Raw genomic sequence first — 16061 nt, forward strand, 5'->3', positions numbered from 1 at the left:
TGACTTTGTTTTTCATATAGTTTTATTTAGGTTTTTAAAGACATTTCTTTAAATGTTTATAACCCTCTTTGACACCAGTTTAACGACTTAGCTCGCTTGAGACTGCTTTGGCTTATATGAATAAAGATCCCCGTCTCTTGAACTATTTTGGAAAGAGATCCAAGTAATCGATGTAAGTAATCTATTTCTAGAGCAGTTCTCGGGGTGTCAGGTACCTGAATGTTTTAAACCTATATCTCGCTAAGTGTGTACAACGGGGCTTTTTTTTCAAACGGCCTGACGTTTTGACTAGAGTATTTCCGGTCCGGTGGTGTCAGAAATAATATAGACCACGGGGTGTCATGTTATCGGATTCCCTTCCGAGAACCGTTTTTGGGATGTCAAGTGGCTGGATTACTATCTAGAATAGTGCAAGGAATTTCAAACGGCCTGACATTTTAAATAGAACACCTGGCGGTTTGAAGCGGATGTAATCTCAACCTTAAATAGGTCTTTGTTTATTGAGACGTGTTAACCCCTAGGAACATCCTTGTAAAGAATTTGTGTGCTTTTATCAATGTTTTATTTCTTCGTCGGACGTGACATAATTCAACAAATATCAGCGGTCGTGAATATATGACACTTCATGTATTATGTAAATGTTTACTTACTTACTTTTTTACTTTTGAAAATTGTAAAAACAACGTCATGTATTTTCGTGAAATAATGTTGACAACGTTTATGTCATATCTATGCTAAATCTAAAGCCAGTGTTACAGAACGATCGATAAATTAAACTAAACCCTTTCTAGTGAAACCTGTTTTACATGGTAAACTATCGATAACTTAAACTAAATCCTTTCTATTGAAAGATGGTTTTACATAATAAACGACCAACAATTTCAACGAAATTCTTTCTAATGAAACAAGTTTTACACAGTAAACTATCAATAATTTAAACTAAATTCTTTCTAATAAAACAAGCCTGGTTTGTCACAGAACCGATCCACTAAATCCTTTCTAATAAAACAAATGGTAAACGTTTTGAAACCGCCATTGTGAAGTAAAATGTTATATTTTTCTTAAAGACAATTCAAGTCGAATCTTCACATATAATGTATATAATACCATATTATTTTCATATTATTTAATTATATCTTGTTGATGTCGGCTGTGTCATAGCTTTGTTTGATAGAGAAACGAGTTTTTGTTCTGTGTGATTTTATGTGTGACGGACTGTAGCGTATTCTCGGGAAGACATTATATCAATAATAGACTCTTAAATAGCACATCATTTACATTTCAAATTTATAAGATACTTAAAATCTTAAAACTTGAAACAAAAACCCACACAATGATAAATAATAATATACTAAACTAAACAGCAAAAAAAACCCCAAAAACGTCAGTACGATTTCAAAATCAGAGAGGTACTTTAATCAAATCATTCTATAAAACGACTTACTCAATGGATCAAAGCAATTTTTTGTGAACAGTATGTTGACACATTAGTGCTTAATTCATCACAATTCCAATGCATTACGAGAAGGTTTAGAGCCTGTACACAGTCTATACATCAGTCGCTGAGCTATTGAAAAAAAATAATGTCAAATCTTATGAAAATCTTCGACTTTAGAAAGTTAATACCCCTTTGCCATAGAATCACATCCTTTACAGATTTGCAAGGTGCACTCCCTAAATTTAGCAGGTAGATCAACCAGCATGCAGAGAGACAGACAGGAAAAATATGAAAATTCCGAGAAAAACTCATCAAAAATCATGATTAAATTCCAGTCTTTATTTTAAAAAATCACCTAAAATAGACCTTCGTGTTCTAGGATACACATAGATTCATATAAAATGCAATAGTATACTTTCCACTGAATTACCGTCTTGTCTATAGATTTAAGTATTGCAGGCACAGTGCTTCTACTGTGAGGAGTCCTATAGGCAAAACGCAACTCCTTATTTTTTTTTTATTTTTTTTTTAATACCTTACTTATGAGGGGTACACTACTGACAAATGACAGAGCCCGATCCCTATTTGGCATTATCTTACTAACTACCATGTAGGCTGCCTGGAAGGAGGGGTTATGATAATTCTTAAACACGGCTTTAAGCCACTGTATTCTACTTAAGAGGCATGCGGACGACCTCATATGACTACTCGTGCCCTTCAGATATACTGTCCCCCAGTGTTTCAGACAAAGTAACAGTTGGGACACTTGTCTCTTACGGCAAGGGCCGGTAACTCAGTGAATAGTATACTTTCCACTGAATTACCGTCTTGCCTATAGATTTAAGTATTGCAGGCACAGTGCTTCTGCTCCGGAATCATTTTACGAATATTAAAACTAAGACAATGACAACAATACGAACTTTATTAACATCCAATACTATCTCAACTCACAACTCACTTCGCCCCATAACACACTTCGCCCCATAACACACTTCATCCCACCACATATTTTTCCCGTTTAACCCATTTTTGGTAATCTCGGTCAATTATTCCGTACATAAGGCTTTGAACTTTTATACATTCTGTTCCCATTTTTGAATATCTTCGTGGTTTCAGTCCCGATAATTTAACCACTATGATTCTAGCTAAATTTTAATGCCCCAGATTAAAAAGGTCATAATGGCTATTATAGATGACTACCCAAATCGCTTTGCAACCTTTCTTTGATTTCACACAGGTAAGCCCCCTTAAAAACTATGCTTCCACACAGGTAAGCCCCTTAATCTGCTTCTACACAGGTAAGCCCCCTTCCACACAAGTAAGCCAACTAATCTATGCTTCCACACAGGTAAGCCTCTTAACCTTCCACACAGGTAAGCCTCCTTTTGCTTCCACACAGGTAAGCCTCCTTTTGCTTCCACACAGGTAAGCCAACTAAACTATGCTTCCACACAGGTAAGCTCACTTACTTTGCTTCAACGTGGCAGGGAAGCCATCTAAACTATGCTTCCACACAGGTAAGCTTCTTAATTCGCTTCCACACAGGTAAGCCCCATTTAATTTGCTTCCACACAGATCAACCATCTAAACTGTGCTCCCCTTAAATTGCTTCCACTCAAGTCATCTAAACTTTGTTTCCACAACTTTCACACAGGTAAGTCCCCTTTAATCTGCTTCCACACAGGTAAGCCCCCTTAATTTGCTTCGACACAGGTAAGCCCCCTTAACTTTGCTTGCGCAGAGATAAGCCCTCTTAGTGTATGTTTCAGTCTCACTGAAAGTTATTAAAGAAAAACATTCACTTTACTACTTGCCGACACAGAATAAATAAATTAAAACAACCTTAGTGTATGTCCCATGTTAGATTGTGGAACAAAAAGGCTGAACAGTTTCACTCTAATTTAAATTAAAACAACCTTAGTCTCTGTCCCATGTTAGAAAGCGGAACAACAAGGCTGAACAGTTTCACCCTAAATTATTAAAGAAAACATTTGCTTTACTTCTTGCCGACACAGTTGAAATAAATTAAGACAACCTTATTTTGTGCTCCATGTTAGATCGCGAAACAACAAGGTTGAGCACGACTCGCCCAAATTATTGAAGAAAACATTCATTACTTTGTCTACACAGTAGAAATAAATAAGACAACCTTTGGTGGATGCTCTATGTTATAATTATATTGCGGAACAACAAAGCCGAACAGGCTCACCCAAAATTATTAATAAAGACAAACAGACATTTAATACATCCTAATCAATCGACCACAGCTAAACACAAAAGACGCGTGACGCATGCACGTGCGTGACCCATATCAACGTTTTTCTTCAAATATTGATATACATATAATATTATTATGCTATTACTATACCTTCTAGATTCAGATTCAGATACTTTCATGTCGAACACTTTAATAGCCGAGAACTAATGCCAAATAATCCTCCATTCTAGCATCCAAGATTTTCTCTGGCCCGTTCATTATCAAAGTTTATGTCAGTCGCAAACCTTTTTCGATCTACATGTATTGCATTAAAAGTTTTGGTATTTACATCAGGTACAATATTGGTCAATATCTTCGGGGTGAACTATTTCCTCTTAACGCCTTCAGAAATTTATTTGCAAAGGGTTTACTTTCCCGTTCCACGCTGTTTGCGACATTTCAACAGATCGTAAACTTGTGCGCGAACTTGACTTGACTACTCAAGTGTTTCAGACAAAGTAACAGTTGGGACACTTGTCTCTTACGGCAAGGGCCGGTAACTCAGTGAATAGTTCGTTTTAACATTTTATATCAAGCACTCGATTCATAGGTTACAAGCATAGATTACAATAAAAGTCATTCTCTACTCTCTCAACCCCACCATTTAGCAGAACTAGTTTACTGTCGGGCTACCCACATCATATTGTCTCCTACGACCGAGCGGGGCATTCTGAATCCAGATGGTGTCTCTTCAGCCTTAACGGCCTCTCTCTACGGGTCTAAATGATCTCTCTCTCCCTCTCTCTCTCTCTCTATTACGTTATTGATTATGATGATTTGTTACTAAGCCTAATGACGTAATGGTAATTTTCCCTGTCATAAGTGATCTGGACCATAAGAATTTGTCCTAGATCCCATTTCCTGTTATTTTCATAATATTTCATGGACAATTTAATTTGCGTTTTCAAATAAACTCATACCAAAGTTAATATTTGACAATGGAGAAGACAGTTAACATATGTATTTATCAAATCATAAATCATGTCCTCTGGTGCAGTTATATTCATTCACCTAATGTAATTACTCTGCATAAATTACCCAATATTACTACAACGCCTCCCCTCTTTAAGATTTATGCGAAATTATCAGGTACGAGACTCCTTAAAAACTTCCCATTTGCTAAACCATATACTTATATAAGTATTCCCAATTTCTAAACATTATAACACTGCACTTAATAATTATAAAGTACAGTTTTCACTTTAAATTCTGTCTCAGGAATTCTCAATTTGGTACATGGTAAACCATTTCCTCGTCTTGGATTTCTATTGATCTGTTTCAACTACCATAAGTCTCACAATGAAACCTTCCCTTTGTTCAAAGCAGACTTTCTCGTTAGTCACAAGTCTTCTGATTTCTAAGAATTTCTATCACTCTTCTGTGATGATTGGTTGGGCGGACATTGCCATCAGATCAAGAACTAACTATTATTAATTTAAAACTTTGTTTTAATATCAATCGGTCATTAGTATATCCCAATCCTTTATTATTAATTATTATTATTCTTCATCATATGTCTTTAAAGTAACTTTGACCTCATGAATTTAACTATCGCATTTCCAAGTTTGGATTCTGTTTTGTATAAACATTACCCATGTTACATAAACATCTATTACTAGTAATCTTAATCTAACCTTTTGAACTAATCATTTACAATTTTATGTAGAACCATGAGTCTTTCGTCCGACGTGGAGAGCGGAACTTCTCAAACCGGTCGCCACATCCTACGTACGACCCATGCATCTTTTCTTACTACATATTTTAGTAGCCTTGTGATCGTCTAGTATTTTCACCTGTCGTCTTTCTTCCCCTCCACGTTGTGCATTTACTTCTTACTGTTTTCTTAAGACGTTTGTCTTTCCAGGAATAACAATGCAACAGTTCGTGTTTACATTTTATGTATCATAGCCGGATACATGGATACAAGCATAGTATAGATTACAATACTAAAGTCATTCTCAAACACTAGCCAGCCAGGCTCACTGGGCGAGTCTGCTGATAGAAACTGCTACGTCTTTTCCCTTCCAGAACCTGTCTGCTGTCTGGCGATTGCTTACAAATATGACAGTTTTGTAGCTAGGGTTTATGACCTTCAATTATCTAATTGGTCAAATATGATGTAAATAATTAGAGAGATTGGTTAATTGAGCCAAATGACGTCGAAACCCACCCTTACATGCCAATGGAAATTTACTGGAGAAACTTCCCATGAGATATCTGTTATCAACCTAGAATTGAATGTTTACCACATTATAACTCTTTTTTATGTAACCATCTGTCATTCATTCGCTAACTTGATTTAATCACAAATATGTGAATCAACTAACTTGCCAGAGATATTAATTAATACAATATAATGCTATCATTAATTACAAGAGCAAAAGTTCTAGCAATATTAATACATTCGTCACTCTGTTAAAGACTTTTTAATCGGTATTAGGTAGAGTTATATAAGTATTCATAAATGTAGCAGAAATCTCGAAAATCGGCGTATATAATTATCACCTCCCCCTCTCTAAGATTTATGCGAAATGATGAGGTAGGAGACTCTTAAGAGTGATTCCATGAGAAAACCATGCAAAATCGTGCCGAATCGGGAAGATGGGGGGGGTCGGCAGATCGAGTTCATCTCCGGGGGAATATATGCACTCGCCCTGACTACTTCAGAGCCCGAAGGGCCGATTTCAGAATTTCACCGTTATTGAGAAACAGCCTCAGGGTGGGTTTTGGCCAATTTTGCCATTTTTCAGGTCATTTTTGGTCAATTTTCAGTCAGCTAGGGTTTGAATGAAAATGGTGGTGATTGGTGGTGTTAGTGGGGGTCTTCCTGTGCCCCAATGTGAAGACCATGAAGTCGCATCTATTCTCTGGGAGCAATGATCAGCAAAATTGTAAGATATGGCGAATTAAGCCGAAAATACACACCTGCGAAGATTAGCTCTATTTTCTATGATGCGGGGGTAGGTCAAAATATCGAAATGGTTTTATGCACTGCTCGACTCCCTCTATCGATATAAGAAATAAAGTCTCTGTCACCTCTCTTCAATCAATGCGAAATCATAACTCAAAGTTGATGAATTTTCCCTATTGTAAATCTCTCATTGTCTATGAAATAGCCAACTACTTTCATTCAGGTTAAGCCAGCTCTCTCCGTTTCTTCAATAAATCATTCGCTCGCGCTCACTGGTAGCAGCTTGAAACCCCCTCGAGCAAAACTAGTTTCTTTGATGAGGCTTAAATTGGTATCCAATCCAAGATGGCCGTGCCCGAAAGCGCACAAAATTGCGGGTTTTCCTCATGTTTGGCCATTAAATGTGGTACATATCCAAGATATGAGCAATGAAATGACTTAATAGATTGAAAGAAAGAGTGTATTAAGGACATTAAGGCCCGTCCTTTAGCACATTACATAGCAATAAGTGAAACTGAGAACCGAATGGGGACTGATAGGTGGCTGAAAATTGACCAAAATGACCTGAAAAATGGCAAAATTGGCCAAAAATCACCCAGAGGCTGTTTCTCGAAAACGGTGAAATTTTGAGATCGGCCCTCCTGGCTGTGAAGTAGTCTTGAGGAGTCCATAAAATCCCCCGAGATGAACTTTAAAACTTCCATGTACTAAACCCTATAATTATTTATGCAAGATGCACATATATATGATTACTATATAATTAACATACAAGATTACATATGATCACAATCTGCACCAATCTGTTCTAAAAACATAAGTATCAATGAAAACACAAATAAAAACCAAAAATCGCATGCAAAAGATCTGTAAAAGTTCATCACGGTATTGCAAAGTCCTATGAAAATTCAGTAAGCCTAAACACGGAAAACACAATCTTCATGTGTCCTAATTTCAAAACACTATAACACATGATTTCTAATTTATAAAGTTCAGGTTTCACTTTAAATTCTGTCACTGGCAATCTCAATTTGGTAAATTGGTAAACCATTTCCTCTTCTTGGATTTCTGTTGGTCTGTTTCAGCTACCATAGTGTCAAGTTGAAACTGTCTTCTAAGTATCATTGGTTTGAGACAAAATACAAATTTTATCCGTCAATCAAACATGTCATTGCCATCAGACCAAGAACTAACTATGCCTAATTCCTGTTATTTATAATTAAAATCAAACTTCATTTAATTATTTATAAACTTTGATGTGTCTCTTTAATTATAAATCTCCAAACTAACTTTGACCTCTTGACCTTACAATTTTATAATTTTAATTTCCGTTTCTGTTTTAGAATTCCGCCAAACAATTACATTATTTTATATTTCCCCGTCACAGTTATGTGACCTTTTGACCTAATCATTTAGAATTTAGTATTTTGGTTTTTTTTATAAACATTCCCTAACATTACATAAATATTTCCTATAAGACTGACACTGACACAAGCTGAGCTCAAACGTATGAAAACACTAGACTATAATTTATTTAGAATAGAACATTCCCCACAAACACCAGTCTATATTTATATTAACATGACATACCTAGCTTTTAATTACACAAATAGTTAACTATATCCTATATATTAACGCATCACGTGACCTTCACACACGTCAAATTTTACACAGTGTGAAAACTATTGTTTATAATAACCAGACATAATGTCAAATTACTCATTCGTAATCACCTCGCATAAACAATTTAAAGCAAAATTTAATTAATGACCAAATAGCATTTAGCAAATATATATTTAACGTTTATATTACGTTTCTAAATCAAAAATTAAATACATAAAATTATATACGGATACAATTTACAGTTTTATCTCCCACATTTCTAAAAAGTGTCTTATTCTTACCTTAACCCCGTATTAATGACTTTGCGATAATCTCACAATTTAACGAGCCGTTAATTTTAGTTTGTTTTTCAGGAAAACTATACCTACATCCCTAAATTTACATAGATTTTAACAAACCCTAACTTTTTATTCAAAAGTTAAATTACCATAATTCTGAAACCTGGGCTAAGGGTCTCAAAATTACATTAGGTCTACTTATCTAACCACATATATGGACGACACAAAAACACAAATAATAGCAATTCAACCTTTTATTCAAAAGCTAAATTACCCAATTTAGTCTTACTCGACTAAAACCATAATTTTGAAACTTGGACTAAGAGTCTCAAAACTATATTAGCTTTATTAGCTAACCACATATACGAACGACACAAAAACACACATTTTAACGAATCAAAGCAGAAACATGCCAACTCTATTCTTAGCTCTGCCATCTTCCCACTTTGATCCGGAGACAACATTAATTCCTTATTTTATTCCTTATTCCGTTTCTTTTTAAACTACCCCACTTTAATTTCAAGTTTACTACAGGTCATGTTAACCTGATAATATACATACCTAACTAATGATATTATATTTTTATAAACCTGTCTATCAAAATATTACTATATTATTCTCTATACAGTTGCATTTTAACATTTATTGTATTTTAATCTTATCTTACTATTATCTGGTCTGTAAACAAATTAACAAATTCAATTTGCCAGACAAAATGTATTTAAATAATTCTGCGAATATTTCCAGCAAAAAAAAAAAAATGTTCTTCCACCAGATTTTTTCCACCAATTTGTTTTCCCACCAGAGCTTTTGGGTACTGGTTCTACGGATTTCTTCTTCCAGATTTCTTCGAGGGCACTCGATCTTTTAGTCACGTGCACCAAATCAAATATGTATTCTTCTAGATTCCCTTGAAGGTCGATTCTGGTCACAGAAACCAAATCTAATATGTAGCACCATGGGCCTTCTGTCAGACGAGGAGAGTAGAACTTCTCAAACCGGTCGCCACATCCTACGTACGACCCATGCATCTTTTCTTACTACATATTTTATTAGCCTTGTGATCGGCTAGTATTTTCACCTGTCGTCTTTCTGCCCCTCCACGTTGTGTATTTACTTCTTACTGTTTGTCTTTCCAGGAATAACAATGCAACAGTTCGTGTTTACATTTTATATATCATAGCCGGATACATGGATACAAGCATGGTATCATTCTCAAACACTAGCCAGCCAGGCTCACTGGGCGAGTCTGCTGATAGAAACTGCTACATATTTTCCCTTCCAGAACCTGTCTGCTGTCTGGCGATTACTCACAAATATGATAGTTTTGTAGCTTGGGTTTTGGACCTTCAGTTATCAAATATGATGTAAATAATTAAAGAGATTGGTTAATTGACCCACCCTTATATGGTAATGGAAATTTACTGGAGAAACTTCCCATGAGATTGGTTAATTGACCCACCCTTATATGGTAATGGAAATTTACTGGAGAAACTTCCCATGAGATATCTGTTATCAACCTAGAATTGAATGTTTACCACATTATAACTCTTTTTTATGTAACCTTCTGTCACCCATTCGCTAACTTGATTTACGTACAAATATGTGAATCTATTAACTTGCCAGAGATATTAATTAATTCGGACTCCAACATTAGTGGTACGTAAACATTATTTAGAACTATGTCCCAAGCAAACGACTACAGTTTCGTTCACCAGGACATCAGTCTATATTTTATAAACACGACAATCAGAACATACTGTATTTTCATTTATGAATGGGCTGTAATGAATTTCGCCCAACACCCTTTACATCTGCTTACACCCTAATTGCTTTACGTTATAGACTGACCTTGGTGCCAATTTCCCAAATATAGAATAAACATCCCCAATACCCCGAAGACCGAGGGGAGACCATTACCTGATTTGGTCCACCTAACACATTTCATGAACAAGAGAGAATTTGATTGACATTTTGACAATGTAAATGACATAATCAGTGTTTTTATTTACCAAATTATCACTGTTTTTATACATAAACCTATCACTCATTCAATTTGCGTGCGTGAAATATGACTTCTCTAAAATATGTGAAACCAATAATCAGCTATAGAGACAATATGGTCATAGAGACCATATTACGACATTACTAGACAGTCCATGGTCACTGACGAATGACGAAAAACGATTTTAATTATTTGAAAATGGTAAATATTACAAGATGGTGGTATTTTAGATAGATGCTCAACTTACGCTGCTGCAGTCCACCGACGTTTTATACACGGATGGTACCTTTTCAACATTCTCCTTGTTATGGAACCATCTGTGCGTTATTCATGCTAGAGATGGAAATGTGATGTATCCACTTGTGTTTGCGTTACTTTACTACCAGATCGGTGAAGACAAACTGCTGCCGCCTGTTTGTAAAATTGAAGTCTTGTGTAGAAGACTTGTTAAATCAACCTTTAACACCAGCCACCATTCAAACAGATTTTGAATTACCTGCAACCCAAGCTGCTACTGTAGAATTTGATGTGGATGTGAAGGATGTTTTGTTTCATTTTTCGCGGTGTATGTGGCGTAAAGTCCAAGCTTTAAGACTTGCAGTACAATACAAAGAAGATGAAAAAAGTTAGGACTTGGATTAGCAGAGTAGTAGGTTTAGCATTATTACCAGCCCATTTGGAACAGGAAACCTGGATGTCAATAATAAAGGAAACTCCAAACACCACCAACGCCTATGAATTTAATGATAACGTTACCAATACTAGTTTTCTGTTTGTATATTCTGTATATAAGTAAGGATAATAAAACCACCGAACGTATAACCTGTTGTTATAAAGCTGTAGTCGAAATGGGAGGGTACCCGCTGGGTTCATCGCACCTTGTCTGTTTAGATCATCGGGTCATTACCTACAACTGGTCGACAATTGGATTTGGGATTAATAAATGCCAAACAAATTGAACTTGCAAGTGCCATACTATATATAAAATTAATATTTCTAAATTAATTCCACGAATGAAATAATAAAATAAATCAATATAATTTTATAAATATTCTGAAATAAAGTCATGAAATACTTACCTGGCATGAATTTCATTAAAATAAAAACATAAAAGTGAACCCGCGAATAATCCTTTTATAACATTTGCCATTATTTACTTCGGTTCATTGTAGCCTTCAATTAATAAATTGTACTTCAGTGAGTTCAGAAGAAATACATAAAGATAGATGTCGTTCTATGATATAATCTGAATGGACCAAGCACAAAAATTTGTATTCAGTTTAACTGAATGCCGAATGCAATATGATTTCATAAATAGCAACGCCCATGCTATTAAATCAGTTTTCTATGAAAAGATCGGTTCCCTGTGTATCAAATAACATGACATTTACTTAAAGATGCATTATGTAAGATTTACATAAAATGAAATGAAATCTAATGGGGGTTAACTTCCTACTGTAATTTGTGCTCCGACTGGACGAATACAGTGTGCAATGAGGAACATTTGGTTATGACAGCGGCGCTACGGCCTACTCTTATATTGAATTCCAACTGCCAAGGCATCTTTTACATGCTCGCCAAAATTTACATAAAGAGATGGCCATTCTTGCTATAGTGGTTTTGAAAAAAAGATAATGAAAAATGAATATGTTAAAAAGTTCATTGAAATTATTTTATTCTTATCGAAATTATCGGTGTTGGTAGATGTAGCGCGGATCGTTTATTATCGTAGCAACGGGACAGGACATTCGTATTTTAATCTTCTAAATCTCCGCCACCCGATGTCCTAGAGTTTAATATAGATTTATTATGCTAATAAATGCATAAGTAATAGTTCATATATCATTTGAAGCGAAAAATAAAAGACGCATTATAGTCAGATTTAGCTTTTGGGCCTAGAAATTGGCACAAATGGGTCGAAACACATATAATAATGTAATATGAATTTATATAAACTTTTTTACATTCAATCGTTTCCGTTTTACTGTGAATTGTCATCAGTTATGTTCGGCGAAATACGCCAGAAGTCTCAACGGAAAGACTTTCTAGCGTCCGGTTATTCCAGTCAACACCGATAGTATATTTTGCGCATGCTCTCCAAATAAGAATATGGCATCACCGTTTGACATGACTTGTGGAATATGTCTAGCCTCATTCTTCGAGCAACTTGTTACAAATGGCGCTGAAACGCATTATGGTACACGATTCGTGTACCAATGGTAAAATGTTTATTTTGTCTTAAATATTGGATATCAGAAGCCCATCTTTTCCAGGTAAGACCACAACACCAATGCTGATTTAAATTTTAAAAAAAATCGTGTTTTCATTGTCGAAGATTTTGGATGATATTGAGTTTCATCACTTCCACGGGAATCAAAACGTATCGAAATGGACTAATGGATTAAGATTCATAACTTATAAAAACAATGTAAAACGGTGTCTAGCGCCTCTCCAGAGCAGTCACCCTGCTTTATGCGCTACATTTTATTTAGAGCAACCAATTCTACTACCTTAGTTATATTCTCATGATGACGTAGTATAAACATACCACATTGAATATTCAGTTTAAAACCAGACACTATCAGGTCCAAAAATTATTCATATTGATAAGTTAAGTTCTAACCATTTCACATATTTGATGCCTTAGATAGATATAGATCACCCGGTGGAAGCCGACGTTATAATTTTTACGTCATATAGCCAGCGGTGGTGTAGCACCATAGGTCCTTTGTCTGACGTGGAGAGCGGGCGTAAATGTTGGAAAACCGGTCGCCACATCCTACGTACGACCCATGCATCTTTTCTTACTACATATTTTCTGTAGCCTTGTGGTCGTCTAGAATTTGTCTCTAGCTGTCTTTACTTCTGCTTCACGTTGTGTATTTACTTCTTACAGTTTCTTAAGACGTCTGTCTTACCAGGAATAACAATGCGACAGTTTGCGTCTACATATTTTATATATATATATAGCTGAATACAGGTATACAAGCATAATAGATAACAATACTAGCTAAAACCATTTCTCTACCCTAGCCAGCCTCGCGACTGTCTAGGAACTCAGATGTAAGCTCTCTGGAACCTAATAGAAGTCTGGCGAATTCTCACCAGTATCCTTATTTTGTATCTACTGGTTTTGGACATTCAATTATCCAATTGGTCAAATATGATGTAAATAATTATAGAGATTGGTTAATTGAGCCCAATGACGTCGACAACCCACCCTTATATGGTGGAATGGAATTTTACTGAAGAATATTCTCATGAGATATCTGTTAACATGTTGTTGACATAGAACCAGTTATGTTATGGCTCTACAAGTGTTTTTATATCACAATATGTCATTCAAACCCTAAGTTGATTTAAATATTTTAAGTACATATCACATATTATGCGAATATGTTATTTCTCGAGCAAAAATTCTACTAAAAGTATTACATTCGTCCCTTTCTTTAAGACTTTTTGCTCGGTATTGGGTAAAAGATCCCTTGAATCCTTTACAATAACCATACCAACATCTGTAGAATTATATAAATATTCATAAATGTAGCAGAAATCTAGAAAATCAACATATATCACCTCCCCCACTTGCAAGATTTATGCTAAATGAACAGGTAGGAGACTCTTAAAACTTCTATGTGCTAAACCCCATAATTATTAATGCAACAGGCAAATATCAATGATACTATACTATATAACAAAACTATGAAATTAATACACAAATAATCAAAAATCAAAAGTCAAAAGTTGCATGCAAAAGCTCTCCAAAAAAGTTCATCACTGTAAAATCCTATGAAAATCCACTAAGCCTAAACACAGAAAACACAAATTGTCTTTTTTTAAATCTTCAAGTGTCCTAATTTCAAAACACAAAAACACATCACATAATATTTATAAAGTTCAGGTTTCCCTTTAAATTCTATCTCAGGAAATGTCAATTTGGTAAACTGGTAAACCATTTCTTCTTCTTGGATTTGTATTGGTCTGTTTTAACTACCATAGTGTCAAGTTGAAACTTTCTTTTTCTTTTCTTCTAAGTATGATTGGTTTGTACAATTTTATCCGTCAATCAAACATGTCATTGCCTTCAGACCAAGAACTAACTATTCCTAAATTATTAAAACTTTATTTTGATATTAGTCTTATATTATTATTTCGAAAACTTACAAGAAAGTCACTCTTAATTAAAATTAAACTTTATTTTAGTATTAATAAACTTTGATGTGTCCCTTTAATTATAAATCTTCAAACTAACTTTAACCTCTTGACCTGAACTCGATATACAACTTTATAATTTCCGTTTCTGTTTTAGAATTCCTACACTGTTATTTCATATTTCACCGTCAGTAATGTGACCTTTTTGACCTAATCATTTACAATTTTGTATTTCGTTTTGACCACTATTTCCTCTTTTACATGTCAACCAAAACAACTATATTGTTATCATACACCACTAAATGTCTAAAACAAGCAGGGCCTTTGCCTATTTCAACACTAGTGTGATATAACATTATCGAGAATGTCAATCAAATATGGCCAGTATATGAATGACGTTCCATTATTATTTAATTTATCTAGAACTATATCCCAAGCAAATGAGTCCGGACATCATGTACTCAGAACATGTTCTATAAACACGACAACCAGAATATACCTAACTTTTAATAACACATATAGTTTACGATATCCTATATATTGTGACTTTCACACACGTCAAATTTAACACAGTGTTAGAACCTATTGTTTATAATAATCTGACCTAATGTCAAATTACACATTCTAATCATCTCATGTCGACAGCTTAAAGCAATTAGCAGTATATATTAAACGTTAATATTACGTTTCTAAGCAAAAATTTAATTACATAAAATCATATACGGACAAAATTTACCGTATAACTCCACTTTTCTAAAAAGTGTCATATTCTTAACTTAACCTCCTATTAAACTCGTATTGATGACTTTGCGATAATCTCACAATTTAACTAGCCATTAATTTTAGTTTTTTCCCAGGAAAACTATAACCAACATCCCTAGATGAACCATATGGGATTTTCAACATAACCTAACTTTTTAATCAAAAGTTAATTTACAACAACTCTAAGGCCTGGACTAAGGGCCTCAAAATTATATAATTAATTAACCACACATACGAACGACACAAAAAAACACAAATTAACGAATCACAGTAAAAACCACGGCCAACTAGGAAACTAGAGTTAATCACTCACAACGTCATCCTTAGCTCCGCCGTCGTTGTCACTGCGATCCGGAGACAACATTAGTTCCTTACTTTATTCCCTATTCCGTTTCCTTATCATTATTATTTTTTAAAACCTACTCCCTAAAGACCCTCACTTTAACTTTAATTTTACTCAAATTTACTACAGGTCACGTTAACCTGACAATATACACACCTAACCAGTGATATTATTTTGTTTAATAAACCTATCAATCTAAACTTATGAATGACTCTAATTTATTCTCTATACAGTTAAATTTTAAATACTTAGTTTCTAATCAGATTTTAACTTTAAATTAATATTATTTGGTCTT

This window comes from Patella vulgata, chromosome 8, assembly GCF_932274485.2.
Source record: "Patella vulgata chromosome 8, xgPatVulg1.2, whole genome shotgun sequence".
Lineage (NCBI taxonomy): Eukaryota > Metazoa > Mollusca > Gastropoda > Patellidae > Patella > Patella vulgata.